The sequence below is a fragment of the Electrona antarctica genome (genome assembly GCF_951216825.1).
Source record: "Electrona antarctica genome assembly, chromosome: 24".
Taxonomy (NCBI): Eukaryota; Metazoa; Chordata; class Actinopteri; order Myctophiformes; family Myctophidae; genus Electrona; species Electrona antarctica.
In genome coordinates, this window is record NC_136803.1 from 2,858,757 (window position 1) to 2,873,725 (window position 14,969).

General features: G+C 41.3%; 1 long non-coding RNA gene across 1 annotated transcript; it reads left to right on the forward strand.

Moving 5' to 3' along the window:
- The first annotated feature begins 10,238 nt into the window (after nt 1-10,238).
- On the forward strand, nt 10,239-11,608 carry LOC306916966. Its single transcript, XR_013789068.1, has 3 exons — nt 10,239-10,394; nt 10,642-10,776; nt 11,554-11,608. It is a non-coding gene; the product is annotated as an uncharacterized lncRNA (long non-coding RNA).
- Nucleotides 11,609-14,969: the final 3,361 nt, after the last annotated feature.

Sequence of the window (14,969 nt, forward strand, 5' to 3'; positions counted from 1 at the left end):
TGGTGACTGATTTTACTGAAAATAGCAGATCTACAAGCTCACAACGAGTCGCGCTGCGACGCATTGTCAGCTTGTAGATCTGCTATTTTCAGCATGCAACCAAGTGTAAAATGACTTGTACTGGATCTCTTGTCCACTAGTCCCTTCCTAACATTTTAGTCTAGTTTTCATTTGTTGATGATATTGTCAGTATATTTAGTCTTAGTTTTAGTCATCATAGCTTAGTTTTAATTTAGTTTCCTTTTAGTTTTCGTCAGTGGAAGAAGGTATTTGACGAACTTTTTTCGTCTTAGTTTTAGTCGACGACATCAACACTGGTGCGTGCGTGCGTGCGTGCGTGCGTGCGTGCGTGCTTTTAGTCTACATTTTTAGTCGACTAAATATAATAGGATTTTAATCTGCTAAATGTTCAGTTGATTTAGTCGACTAAAATGCATTTTGGCATGCCGTTATGGTGACTGATTTTACTGAAAATAGCAGATCTACAAGGTCATAACGTGTCGCGCTGCAACTATGGTGTGAGCTTGTAGGTCTGTTATTTTTCAGAGCACAACCAAACATGAAATGACTTGTCTTTTAGTTCTACTGGATCTCTTCTCCACTAGTCACTCCCTGACATTTAGTTCTACTGGATCTCTTCTCCACTAGTCACTCCCTAACATTTAGTTCTACTGGATCTCTTCTCCACTAGTCACTCCCTGACATTTAGTTCTACAGGATCTCTTCTCCACTAGTCCCTCCCTGACATTTAGTTCTACTGGATCTCTTCTCCACTAGTCCCTCCCTAACATTTAGTTCTACTGGATCTCTTCTCCACTAGTCACTCCCTGACATTTAGTTCTACTGGATCTCTTCTCCACTAGTCCCTCCCTAACATTTAGTTCTACTGGATCTCTCCTCCACTAGTCCCTCCCTAACATTTAGTTCTACTGGATCTCTTCTCCACTAGTCCTTCCTTGACATGCATTTGTCGACCAAATTATCAATATATTTATTTATAGTTTTAGTCATCATATTAGTTTTTATTTAGTAATCTAGTTTTCGTCAGTCGTAAATTACGTCATGTCAAAAAACGTAGTCGACCAACATTCTACGCCATAGTTTTCATCGCGCGCGTGTGCGTGCGTGCGTGCGTGTGTGTGTGTGTGTGTGGCTGTGTGTGTGTGGCTGTGGTCCGGGGACCCCCAGGGGTCCTTGAGGGGGCTCCAGAGGGTCTCACTCATTCACTGCTAGATTTATTTTGCCCCTTATTTTGTCCTTTCAGTCTTTTATTTTGAAGGCGTTGATCTTATTTTAATTCACCCGAAACTCATGTTTTAGTAACAATCATTAAACATCATGTCATGAACAACTGAATGTATGTGATTGGTTAGCCTACATATCACATAAACTTTCCCTTCATTGTCAATGGCATTTAATGTTTGTGTTGCCACAAATTTACGTCAAATTTGGCGGATATTCGTCCTAATAATTTCTCCTTTCATTGTCAATGGCAAATATGAGACGTGTGAGGACAAAAGCTGTATATAGGAGGGGCTAAAGAAAGAGAAAAAGGTGTTAAAGGTTGTCCTTGGCAGACGGCAGTGAATGAGTTAAATTAATATAGCAACAACTTCACTTCAACCACTTTAACCTCTACATCAGATATTTTAATATATCAGATCTACAAGCTCTGCATGTGAGTTTGTAAAACAGGCTATTGTCACAACATCTTGAAGATGAAAATGAGAAGAAAAAAAACGAAAGAAGATGAAATCTGGTGTCGACTCAGACTCTGTTTATTGCCACGAAGTCGAATAGTCAGTTATGATGTGTCAGTTGTACATAATGAGATGAATAGTCAGTTATGTTGTGTCAGTTGTACATATGAGATGAATAGTCAGTTATGTTGTGTCAGTTGTACATAATGAGATGAATAGTCAGTTATGTTGTGTCAGTTGTACATACTGTATGAGATGAATAGTCAGTTATGTTGTGTCAGTTGTAGGCTACATATGAGATGAATATCTTTTTGGGGGGCAGTCCAGACCCCTTTGGGTTTCTGCCAACGTGACCTCCTGAACAACTAGTTGAACAGCCCTGAAGTATGGTTTGTGTTTGACTATGACATGACTTTGATTGAAAGGTTTTTAATACAAGCCGTTCCAGTGGCATCTAAATGTAAGGTTGTAAGATGCTCATCGGTGGATGGCGAGGATGAAGGGGTACTTGTAAATATTTCTCCCCTCCAAGTGGTCCCTGCGTGGGCCAAAACATGTTTTAGAACCTTTTATTGTATATAAACCTTTATACTGAACCACTGAAACCCTGTTGACTTTGCTGACTGGGGTCCCACAGGGTTCCGTACTCGGCACCCCTCCTTTTTTTTCTGCTGTGAGCGTGTTGATTGGTCGACTAGACTTCATGTCGTTTACTCTCATGGTGGACTTTGTAAATCACTCTGGATTCAAACATCTGCTAAATGTCTGCATTCATTCTTTAATGACATTCAGATCATTCATTGTTCATCTGTTGAATCATTGGCAGTCATTCCATTGTTTTGTTTTCTTTTCATTTGAATATTAATTCCATATTATTCTCATTATTCAGACTAGAAGCTCGACGGCCTGCGGCCGGTCTCGCTCTAGCGCCACGGAGGGAAACAAGTGTAACACAGAAACCTGTGACCTGTAGAAAGATGTTACCATAGGTGTAACACAGAAACCTGTGGCCTGTAGAAAGATGTTACCATAGGTGTAACACAGAAACTTGTGACCTGTAGAACGATGTTACCATAGGTGTAACACAGAAACCTCTGACCTGTAGAACGATGTTACCATAGGTGTAGCACAGAAACCTGTGGCCTGTAGAATGATGTTACCGTAGTTGCGCGCCGCTGTTTGATGACGTTGCGTAGACTAGTGGTCCTAATGGGCAAAATGAGGTGGCTGAAATGTGCCTGAATTATGTTGTTTTATATTAACTGTACAATATGTGAAGACATTGAGGGATAATTAGCCTAGACCCAAGGCAGAGTCTGTGTTAGTGTGGAGGCAAGTGGAGTGCTGGTAAGCTCAGCCCTAGCAACCAGACTCCACCCCCTAGCAACCAGACACAACCCCACCCCCTAGCAACCAGACACCAGGTGATTCCTCTTGTGATTCTGGTAGTGGGATAATTCTGATGTTGTTGTCTGATCATTCATATTCAGAATTCAGATGTTATTGTGTGATCATTAATATTCATTATTCTGATGATCACATTTTGTAAAAGTGTTTAATTGTTCAATAAACTGATTCTTGAACGTCTGATATTGTTCTTTATTAATATTCATAGTGTTGTCATGACAATATATGTGACCAAACTTGACACAACAGTAAGTCATTGGATCTTTTTTATTACTTTTGTTTTTTTCATGTCATGTGAAAGCAGGGACTCTGACATGTTGGTTGTTCAGTTTGACCCTCCAGTTTAGGAGATATGGCTTATAGAGTAATGTCTTGCAGAGAAACAGCGAGTTGAGAAAACAGGCTTGACAGGTTCACTTCTGTGGACTCTTAACATTACACCTAGCTACATGTTTAAGCATTTATTTCATATTTACATGTCTTCTGTGGTCTCTAACATTACACCTAGCTACATGTTTAAGCATGTATTTCATATTTACATGTCTGCGGTGGTCTCTAACATTACACCTAGCTACATGTTTAAGCATTTATTTCATATTTACATGTCTTCTGTGGACTCTTAACATTACACCTAGCTACATGTTTAAGCATTTATTTCATATTTACATGTCTTCTATGGACTCTAACATTACACCTAGCTACATGTTTAAGCATTTATTTCATATTTACATGTAAATTTCAGCTCTGCCATTTATTTCAGACATGCTCTAGTATGTGAAGAGTCTGCCTGTGCTATTAACTCTTTTTGGATAAAATAAATAAATCTGTTTTTCTCCTCTGGTGAAAAGCTGGAGTTTGCACGATGACAGGCTCTCAGTCAAATCTGATCACATATGGCCACAGCTACATGACAACAGGAGGGTGATGTTCTTGATGTGATGTTGCAGAACGAAAAACGGGGAGCTCTCTGTCTACCGAGCAATCTCCCTTCCTACTCTCACCTTATATGGTCATGAAGTGCTCATTATGGTCATGAAGTGTTCCTACTCTATATATGGTCATGAAGTGTTCCTACTCTATATATGGTCATGAAGTGTGGGTCATGACCCAAAGAATAAGGTCACGAATACAAGCGGCCGAAATGAGTTTTCTCCGACAGGTGGCTGGCATCTCCCTTAGAGATAGGGTGAGAGGTTCATCTCCCTTAGAGATAGGGTGAGAGGTTCATCTCCCTTAGAGATAGGGTGAGAAGTTCAGTCACACGAGAGAGACTCGGAGTAGAGTCGCTGCTTCTTCGCCTGGAAAGGAGCCAGCTTAGGTGGTTCGGGGCATCTGGTTAGGATGCCTCTCGGGCGTCTTCCTAGGGAGGTCCTCGAGGCACGTCCCACTGGGAGGAGACCCCGGGGCAGAGCAAGGAGCAGTTGGAGGAAACACATCGACTCACTGGCTTGGAACGTCTCGGGATCCCCCAGGAGGAAGTTACTACAGTTTGCTGTGAAGAGGGAAGTCTGGAGCTCTCTGGTGGAGCTGTTGCCCCCGTGACCCGACTATGGATAAGCGGTTGAAGATGGATGGATGGTGAAACGGTGAGACTCGGGTCAGTAACGTCTCTTCAGTAAACATGATTTATTAGAAGAGGTTACTACAGGTCAAAGGTGAAAGGTTACTTGAGTAAAAGTACAAAAGTATTGGCATCAAAATGTACTTAAAGTACCAAAAGTAGAAAGTACACTCAGTATTCAGAACGTCCCATTTCACAAGTTTCAAATATTTATAGGTGTCGTTGCATGTTGTTCCCACCAGAGGGCCCCCTATACTATATATATTGAGAAACTGCTTCCTGTTCTGTAAGCTTCACTTCCTTCCAGGTCATTGATGGTTGCTGAGATGAACAAGCTGTTAACAACTAACTGGTATGAAAAAACACATTTCCATCATTCATAACAGCTAATGAGCCATTATATTATTATTATCTTATATTGGAGTCCAGACTGTGATCCTGAAGCAAAGAGAATTCAGTCAAGTTTAGTGCCACACTAGGCCCAAAGCCTGTTGCTAATGCTAACCATGTGTTGCTAATGCTAATCATGTCATAACATCTTACTTTATTTGCTTGTTTGAGTCCAGGGGCCCGTTTCACAAAACTTGGATTAGAGATTAAACCGGGATTTAATTTATCCTGCCTTAATATATCCTGGATCAGCGATTAACCGGTTTCATGAAAGCAATGCCACACTAGTTACCATGGAAACTAATGCTGTGGATTTAGCCTGCTCCGGACCAGGCTAACAGCCAGGTTTAACCTAATCCTGATGTCTTTACTGTTCATTAAGCAGTCAATCTGATCACAAACCAATGATTTTTGCTACACTTATTCAATTATTATGGGTTTATGTTGCCTTGTTTTAATCGGTCTGCATTAAAGGACTAATTTAAGCACTATATACAAAATCAAAGAACCAAAATATATAGGCTGCACAACCTCATCATGACAGCTTGTGAGCTTGTAGATCAGCTGCTTTTGGTGAATGTTCCCACAGAATAGGTTTGCTGTGGTGCAAGTGGTAAAGAAGAATTATTATACATTTATTTTTTTATTAATTAGTGTGTTCCACTAGTGTGTTCCAATGCTTAATAATATACATCTTTGAATATATATTCTTTCAGAACGAACGTTTTTAACTCAAATCTTAGCTTCTGAGGGGTTACTGGAACAACATATTTTCAGATGGGGGGGTCGGCGGCCAATTACATGGTTCCTTGACATGAAATATTGAGAACCACTGATACAGAAACGAGGTATTTCAGAAAACTGTCAGGATTTAGAAGACAGCCTTAGGTCGTTCGGGCATCTGGTTAAGATGCCTCTCGATCATCTCCCTAGGAAGGTCCTCGATGCACATCCCACTGGGAGGAGACCCCCGGGGAAGACAAAGGCGCAGTTGGAGGAAACACATCGACTCACTGGCCTTGGAACGTCTCGGGATCCCCCAGGAGGAAGTCACTAATGTTGCTCTGGAGAGGGAAGTCTGGAGCACTCTGGTGGAGCTGCTATTTTCACTACTAATTACCGTTTTCATTGATTTATTCATGGAAATTATTGTTTTGCACCAGTGATTCTCAAAGTGGGGTCTGGGGACACCCAGGGGTCTTTGGGTGGGTTCCAGGGCGTCCCCAATGCAGCACGACAATCGTTTGAACCACACGATTAGACACCAGCGCGCAACAGACTGTCTTCATGTTTAAAATGTCATTCATAAGATTTTGGGGCAGGCCCGTCTAGAGTTTGAATGGACAGGTATCAGTCAAAAGGGAGACATCGAAGAGGAAGGATGCGTAGGGATGGATCAAGGTCAAAACTGGTCAGCTCCATATATGGAGATCAATGTGTTTGAGGTTTGAGGTCAGATGTAGAGTTGCTGGCCGGCTCCATATATGCAGATCTAGGTGATAATCCAGTCTTCTCTATGTATGGTTATCCACTATCCAGGGTTTGATGAGGACAGTGTCATGATCTTCACTGACGGCCATATGGTGGCGTGACATGTCACGAGGCGTGAGGGACTGTTTAGCTCAAATCTAAAATGATACATAACCCATTAAGACCTGCTACCCCTTTAAGGGGAGTGCATAAAAGGGGTGGCTAGTATTGCGGCCTTCTGTTTGCCAGAAGAGAGAAAACCTGGAGCAAATAATGTTGATGCTTTAATCAGTTTGGCAATATGGGGATATGTTTGGAATCGGTGGCATATACTATATTCCCTTTTATAGAGTTGTATTTTGCAGAGCTGGGACACTGGCATCAATACAGGGTAGGGAGGATGGGTTTTAAGAGGATTTTTGATAATGTTCAAAATGCTAGGCCTGCTGTTAGCCTACTTTATACTCTTATCTCCCAGAGCCTTCCTGGGTTATCACATTGTAGTGTATCAGAGGGAGCCTTGATTATGTATGTTTCTATCAGAGAGAGCCTATATGTATGTTTTTTGTTGTTTTGTATTTTTGTTGCTGGGATGAATTGGTATTGAGGGCTGAACCATAAAATGTTGTATTTGTGATTTATTGTAGTCCGGACTAACCGTTCACTGTTCCCGTGCCATATTTTATGTATATTTGAGATTGGGTTTTAATTGGGCTGAGGACATGGGTGTATACTGGGCCATTAATATTATTATTGCTTGTTTTGGATTTTATTTGCTGTCGTTACTTATTTACTTTGTGCTTTTGCTTTGCCATATTTATTTTGTAGATCTATTTTCAAAAGATTTCCATGCATTTGAAAAGTTGAAATGGGGCATTCTGCATAATGAGTACTTTTACTCTTGGTACTTCAAGTACATTTTCATGTCAATACTTTTGTACTTTTACTGTGAAGGACCACTTTTCAACCTATCTTCATATAATTGGTCCTCACTAATGAGCAAGATAAAATAGCACAATTTATTTCTACTCAGTCTGTGTCTCATAGAGACACACAGGGACTACAAATGTCACGCCCCCAAATTAGACAGCGTCCCCACTTCTGGTCTGTTGGCACGGATACTGCAGGCCAGCCCATAGAAGTCCATTGAAATTCAACTGTAGTTAGCCTACTTTTAAAATAATATGAAATGAACTGAAGACTATATTGATTTGAATAAAAATATGTTTCCAAATGTATGAAGTGTCTTTGTCAACATATATTGTTGTTTTCTCAATAGAGGATGTATTTCACATTTAATTTACCACTTGAATGAGTTACCCATAATGTTAACGGAGCAGAGGGTTGACGGCAGACAGAGAACCTACGGGACGTCACTGCCTTTACGAGGCTACGAGCGCCGACTTTGAAGAGTGGAACTCAATATAGCCTACATCCCGATCCCGACTGACTTTGTTATTCATGTCTATATTTTGAACATGTCACAGGATTACTATATATGTTCTACCTACCACGGAGCTCCGACGGTGTGTTTTACCGCTGTCAACTTGTTGTATAATTAACTTTGCTGAATAGTTGCATGGGAAAATAACCCAGCTAAATGGAGGAGTGACATCCTGACATTTTCAACTACCTAGTGAATTCTCCAGATGAGTATTAATAATAGTCTTGCAAGATGCTGTTTAGATCATTTTCAACAAATACATAGCATATAAAACGAAATACAACAAATATATCTGGGTATTGAAAACCTCAAGGGATGCATCCGTGACGTATATACCGTGCGACCACTTTGACTTGAGATTTACAATGCTAGCACTTTTCACAAACTGATGGAGTATATTATAGTACATTGTAGGATGTATATTGAAATGGCAGGTATGTGACATTGAAAAGGACAAATTAAACATATGGGACAGGGACACTTTATTAGAACACAAAAAAAATCGCTATAGCCTCAGTAATGAACCAGTGAAATTAGGGTATTTTATGATGCCTCTCATAGGGATTGCATTGGCAGCTGCAGTACACAGTTGAAACGGACCAGAAGTGGGGCCGCTGTCTTGGGGGCGTGACATTTGTAGTCCCCGTGTGTCTCTATAGGAGGGCTGTGGGCAGTTCAGGAACCCGTCCACCAGTGACATCATCGATTGGTAATCCAAGCTAATAGAAACTGCAGGCTTTCTATTCCTGAAAAGTTGCAATGCAAAAATGGAAAACTCACGATAATTAAAATCTGAATATATATATATATATATATATATACTTTTTTTTTATTTTATCTTGTTTTAAAACAATCTGCCTAACGATGATGTCACTGCTGGACGGGTTTCTGAACTGCCCACAGCCTTCCAATGAGACACAGACTGAGTAGGAAAAATAATTGCTATTTTAGTGAGGACCAATTATATGAAAATGGGTTGAAATGTGGTGAAGTGGTCCTTCAAGTAGAAAAAAATTGACATGACATCAGAGACACTGGGATCACTGCTAAAATCTAAAACCACACATTACAAACATAAAGACCCCCAGGAAAGTGTTCTAAATCTTCTAAACGCCATTAACAAGTTTTCCTTTAACCAGTAAGGTGCCCTGATGGCTACTGAGGTCGCGTGCACGCATCCACCTGGGTGACAGCAGACTGCTGGGCGAGCGCTGGCGCTTTGGCATGGGGCGTCAGATCAACATATGGAATGAATTCTGTACTGGCCATTTATGGAGTGTGTCTTGAGCGTACAGGGTTTGATGAGGTCAGATCAACATATGGAATGTCGGAACAGGTCAGCTCCATATATGGAGATCTAAGGGTGGCAGCGGGGGCAGTGTCTTGAGTGTACAGGGACTGACGGCACGACAGGTTTTGCAGATTTTCATAGTAATCTGCGAACAAGGGTTGCAATATTTTTACTTTATGTGAATTTGGTTGGCATATATATCTTATTTTGATTTGTTTATTTGCTGTGTGCGATTCGTTTAGAGGCCCCAGTAGGCCCTGAAGCCTTCACTGCTTATCACCAATTTAACACTTGTGGGCTTATAGTCCCATTTTTTAATGATTATAATAACCCCTCCTTCCCTTCGTATTTTAACACGACTTCCTTTTTAAGATTCAATAAACTTGATGTTGAATAAACCTTTTTGGTACATCAGCCTCTGGTTCTGTTCATTCTGAACACTTAACCAATTTGGGTTACCTTACCTTTGTTCACTTACCTTGTCCAATATAAATACAATATATGGTTAATGTGTTTGTAGGATCCCTCACTCCTATCTGTGAGGGTGGTGTAGTCATTATCTTGTATAATATAGGCTATTAGCCCTGCTATATAAACATTAGGATATGTTTTCGAACATTGAGATTCTGTCACGGTCCGCTCCTTGCACCGTGGACTTTGACTGTCCTTATTTAGGTTTTGGACTTAAGATAAGATTTGTCATTTCAGTACGCTCTGTTTTGGTCTTTGGTCATGTGTTCCTGACTGTTCTGTTTTTTTACACTGTTGCCTGGTTTTGTTCGTCTTATTTTGTAGTATTGTTCCTAGTGTTTCCTGCCTTGTCTAACCTTGTAATTGGTCAGTGTTTCCACCTGTGTCCTGTTAGTCCCCCAGCCTATCCCAGTGTTGATTGTCAGTTGAGTTCACCTGTACCCTGTTATCCTGGGTCTATTTAAGTCCTGTGTTTGCATTGTTCCTGTTGGTTTGTTAGTTCCCTGTTGGATGAGTTCCTGTTATGCATTTTGAGTTTTATCTGCCTTTTGCCCAGTTATGGAAGATCCTGAGTTTGATTAATGAATCCTTCTAAGTTTAATTGTTCTGCCTCAGTGGTGTATCCTGCATTTGAGTCCTCATCCCTACTCACCGTAACAGGTTCCTTACATACATCATTAATTAAAACATCTGCATAATTGCAATCTTTTACTTTGTCTATTGTAGTACACCTAGCCCTCATCGACAGGAACTCTTCCATGTATCATTTATTTTAGAACACATGCCAGCGTTTCACCTCATCAATTCTAACTTGACAATCAAAAAGGTTATTATGATTATTCAACAGAAGAGTGAATCCGTTATCAGTATCTTTTAACACATTTTTATTTATTTTTTACGTGTGTAGGGAACAGTTTATGGACAACAAGGTTGTCTTCGCTACTCCTGCGAAGACAGACATAGCAACGACCCACTGCGCAGACAGAGCAAAGACCCGCTGCGCAGACAGGATGGACGACCCAGGATGGATGAGAAACATGCAGTGAGTAGGTTTAGGTTTATTTATTTAGCACGTAGTAACAATTAACATATCAAAGAACAAAAATACAATGCAAGGAAGGGAAGAAGCCAGCTGGCTTATTTGGAATCCTTTCCTGTATGGAAGAGGTCATTGATTTAAACAGATTAAAAGTTCATTAAGAACAGTACAAAAGTTTACAAGTTGGCAAAGGGGGGCAGCTGTGCAATAAAGAAATAAAAACACAGACTGCACAAAAAAGGGAAATAAACAATACAACAACAAACACACAAAATAAAATATAACACATCAAAGTAAATCATGTAATCTACAGAAAGGAAGAAATAAGATATTTCTTTAGATGTTTTTTGAATATTGGCAAGGATAATGAGAAGTAATACGTTTACTTTGTCAATGGGTAATAGTGAATATTTAATAAAGAGCGGGGCAGACGGCTCATACCGATTTGAATGTGAAATCATTCTCAGAAACCTTTTTTGAATGATCAGTAATGGTGCATAGTACAACTCTGCGCCCCCTGCTCTCTCTCTAAGGCCTCACTCAGACCCGAAATCACCATATATACAGTTAATATGTGCGTGTGTTTGTGTGTGTGTTAGGTTGCGCACAGGTGGTGAAAAACAACCATGCTGTTTCCGTGCTCAGACGCACCCAGCCACCCACCCAGCCAGCCAGCCAACCCAGCCAGCCACCCACACACATTATCATAGTCACTTAAGGAAGTGGTTACACCACTTAAAAACTCAACAGTTTTTCTCTCTCCACTACTCTGCCACTCAGGTTGTCTTCTCACCACCTCAAGCTATACCCAGACTGAGCTTCTCTTCTTTCCTGGTAAGTCGTGGATCTCTTGGCAAACGATGTATTGTACGTTTGGAAACATTAAAGTTCATAGACTTGGCTGGCAAATGATTTACGTATTAGTGCTATAAACAAACATTAAAAGGTCCATAGACTTGGCTGCCACATGTGATATGACTAATCTTCAAAAGACATGCATTGGGGATGAATGACATGATGAATGGATTATGTTAAAAATCTAATTTAGATATCTTGCTACTTGAACATTCATTGTTCATTGGTTATCTGGCATTTCAATGTACTGATACAATTGTGTCGCAGATCAAACTTCTGCATAGATTTCATAGATTCCACAGACTTGTTTGAAAGTTGTGTTGGATTTATTTTAATGTGTATTTTCTAAATGTTTAAGAGGTCATTAATATGTCCGTACACGGACAAATGTGTCCATGGCAAGACTTGGTCTTGTCCGTGGTGAATTTTCTGTTTTACACACCATTATAATGTTAGGCCGATGTTGTTATTGGTTTACCTGTGATCCTAGTTAACTGAGACAATACTAGGTGATTTTTTTATTTTTTTCAACCGGGCCACACAGCCACACAGCTCATTATTCTACTGTTGAAATGAATGGATTATAAATATAACTGTGCTTTGCTTTGTGACCCATGACCTTTGTGTTTGACCTCAGTGGAAAACACCAGACCCTGCCTGAGGGTAATAATTTAACCATATATATATACTGTAAATTACCAAAGTCCTGAAGGTGCCATACAGCTGAGTTCTAACCACATAGCAGTGGACAGAGTCTATATAGCTGGCATAATGTAGTTGTGAACCACATAGCAGTGGACAGAGTCTACAGCTGGCATAATGTAGTTGTGAACCACATAGCAGTGGACAGTCTATAGCTGGCATAATGTAATTGTGAACCACATAGCAGTGGACAGAGTCTACAGCTGGCATAATGTAGTTGTGTCGAGGCCGGGCACAGGACTCCTTGTCTACTAATCCAATAGTTATGGAATAATCACTAAGAAAATGAGCTATTGCAGACCTAGTTTTGCTCCAATGTTCTGTCCGTGTCACTGACAGAGTCACTGTGCCGTGTAGTACCAAGGTACCGCACCAAGTTGTCATACAGTGGAAGTTTTACTCATAGTGCTGGCGGCACCACGGTCATCGACTTATCGTGTCATACAGTGGAAGTTCTACTCATAGTGCTGGCGGCAGCTGGAAGAAGGTGTCATACAGCTGAGTTCTACTCAAAGTTCTGGAGGTCCTGAAGGACTTCACGACATAGTGACTCTGTCAGTAACACAGGGGAGAACATTAAGCCAAACTATGGCTGCAATAGCTAATTTTCTTAGTGATTATTTCATAACTATTGGATTAGTCGACAGGGAGACCTAGACACAACTGCATTATGCCTATTACAGTATTCCAGCTAGGGATGTTAATTGTTATGTCTATGTACTAAATCTTTTGCTTTTATTTTATTTTTTCTGGGTTGCCTGATGCATCATGAGGACACCTCTACACCAGCAGTGGATCGAGAAGAGTACCTGAAGGGCTTTACCCAAATTATGTTTATTTACCCAAATTATGTACATTGTGTTGAGATAAGCTATGCATACAAAAATGTAAAAACATGTCACCCAGGTATAAGGATACACTTTAAGTACTATTTAACTGTTTTTGCTGAACTGTAAATCTGTATAAAAAAATACAAAAACCCTGTCTACTTGATGACTGTGACACACATATTTATAACTTACGATGAAACTCACTTTCTATGAGAGAAACTTCCTATGAAATACACATATTTCTAACTTACTATGAAACTCACTTTCTAAGAGAAACTTCCTATGAAACACACTTTCTATGAGAGAAACTCATATGAAACTCACTTTCTATGAAACAATGTTAGTGTCTTCTTCTCTAGTTTCTCTCGCTACTCTAGTGTCTTCTCTAGTTTCTCCCTCTATTTTTTCTCTCTCTCTAGTTTCTTTCTTCCTTCTCTAGTGTCTTCTCTAGTTTCTCTCTTCTCTAGTTTCTTCCTTCTCTAGTGTCTTCTCTAGTTTCTTTCTTTCTTCTCTCTTTTCGTTCTTGTCTAGTTTCTTTCTTCTCTCACTTATTTTTTCTCTCACTCTCTCTCCACAACCCTTTCTCTCTCTCTCTCACCACACCCCTCCCTCTCTCTCTCACCTCCTTTCTCTAGCCACACCCCCTTCCTCTCTCTCACTTCCTCGCTCTCATTTCCTTTCTCTAGCCACACCCCCTTCCTCTCACCCCCTTCCTCTCTCTCACTTCCTTTCTCTAGCCACACCCCCTTCCTCTCTATCCACACCCACTTCCTCTCTCTCACTTCCTCTCTGTAGTCACACCCCTTCCTCTCTCTCACTTCCTTTCTCTAGTCACACCACTTCCTGTCTCTAGCCACACCCCCTTCCTCTCTATCCACACCCACTTCCTCTCTCTCACTTCCTCTCTGTAGTCACACCCCTTCCTCTCTCTCACTTCCTTTCTCTAGTCACACCACTTCCTGTCTCTAGCCACACCCCCCTCTCTCTCTCTCACTTCCTCTCTGTAGTCACACCCCTTCCTCTCTCTCACTTCCTTTCTCTAGTCACACCACTTCCTGTCTCTAGCCACACCCCCTTCCTCTCTGCCACACTCCTTTCTCTAGCCACACCCCCTTCCTCTCTTTAGTCACACCCCCTTCCTCTCTCTCACTTCCTCTCTCTCATTTCCTTTCTCTAGTCACACCCCTTCCTCTCTATCCACACCCACTTCCTCTCTCACTTCCTCTCTGTAGTCACACCCCTTCCTCTCTATCCACACCCACTTCCTCTCTCTCACTTCCTTTCTCTAGTCACACCACTTCCTGTCTCTAGCCACACCCCCCTCTCTCTCTCTCGCCACACCCCCCTCTCTCTCTCACGCCACACCCCCCTCTCTCTCTCTCTCTAGCCACACCCCCTTCCTCTCTCTCACTTCCTCTCTGTAGTCACACCCCTTCCTCTCTATCCACACCCACTTCCTCTCTCTCACTTCCTTTATCTAGTCACACCACTTCCTGTCTCTAGCCACACCCCCTTTCTCTCTGCCACACTCCTTTCTCTAGCCACACCCCCTTCCTCTCTCTAGTCACACCCCCTTCCTCTCTCTCACTTCCTCTCTCTCATTTCCTTTCTCTAGCCACACCCCCTTCCTCTCTGCCACACCCCTTTCTCTCTCTCACTTCCTTTCTCTAGCCACACCCCCTTCCTCTCTCTAGTCACACCCCCTTCCTCTCTCTCACTTCCTCTCTCTCATTTCCTTTCTCTAGCCACACCCCCTTCCTCTCTCTCACTTCCTCTCTGTAGTCACACCCCTTCCTCTCTATCCACACC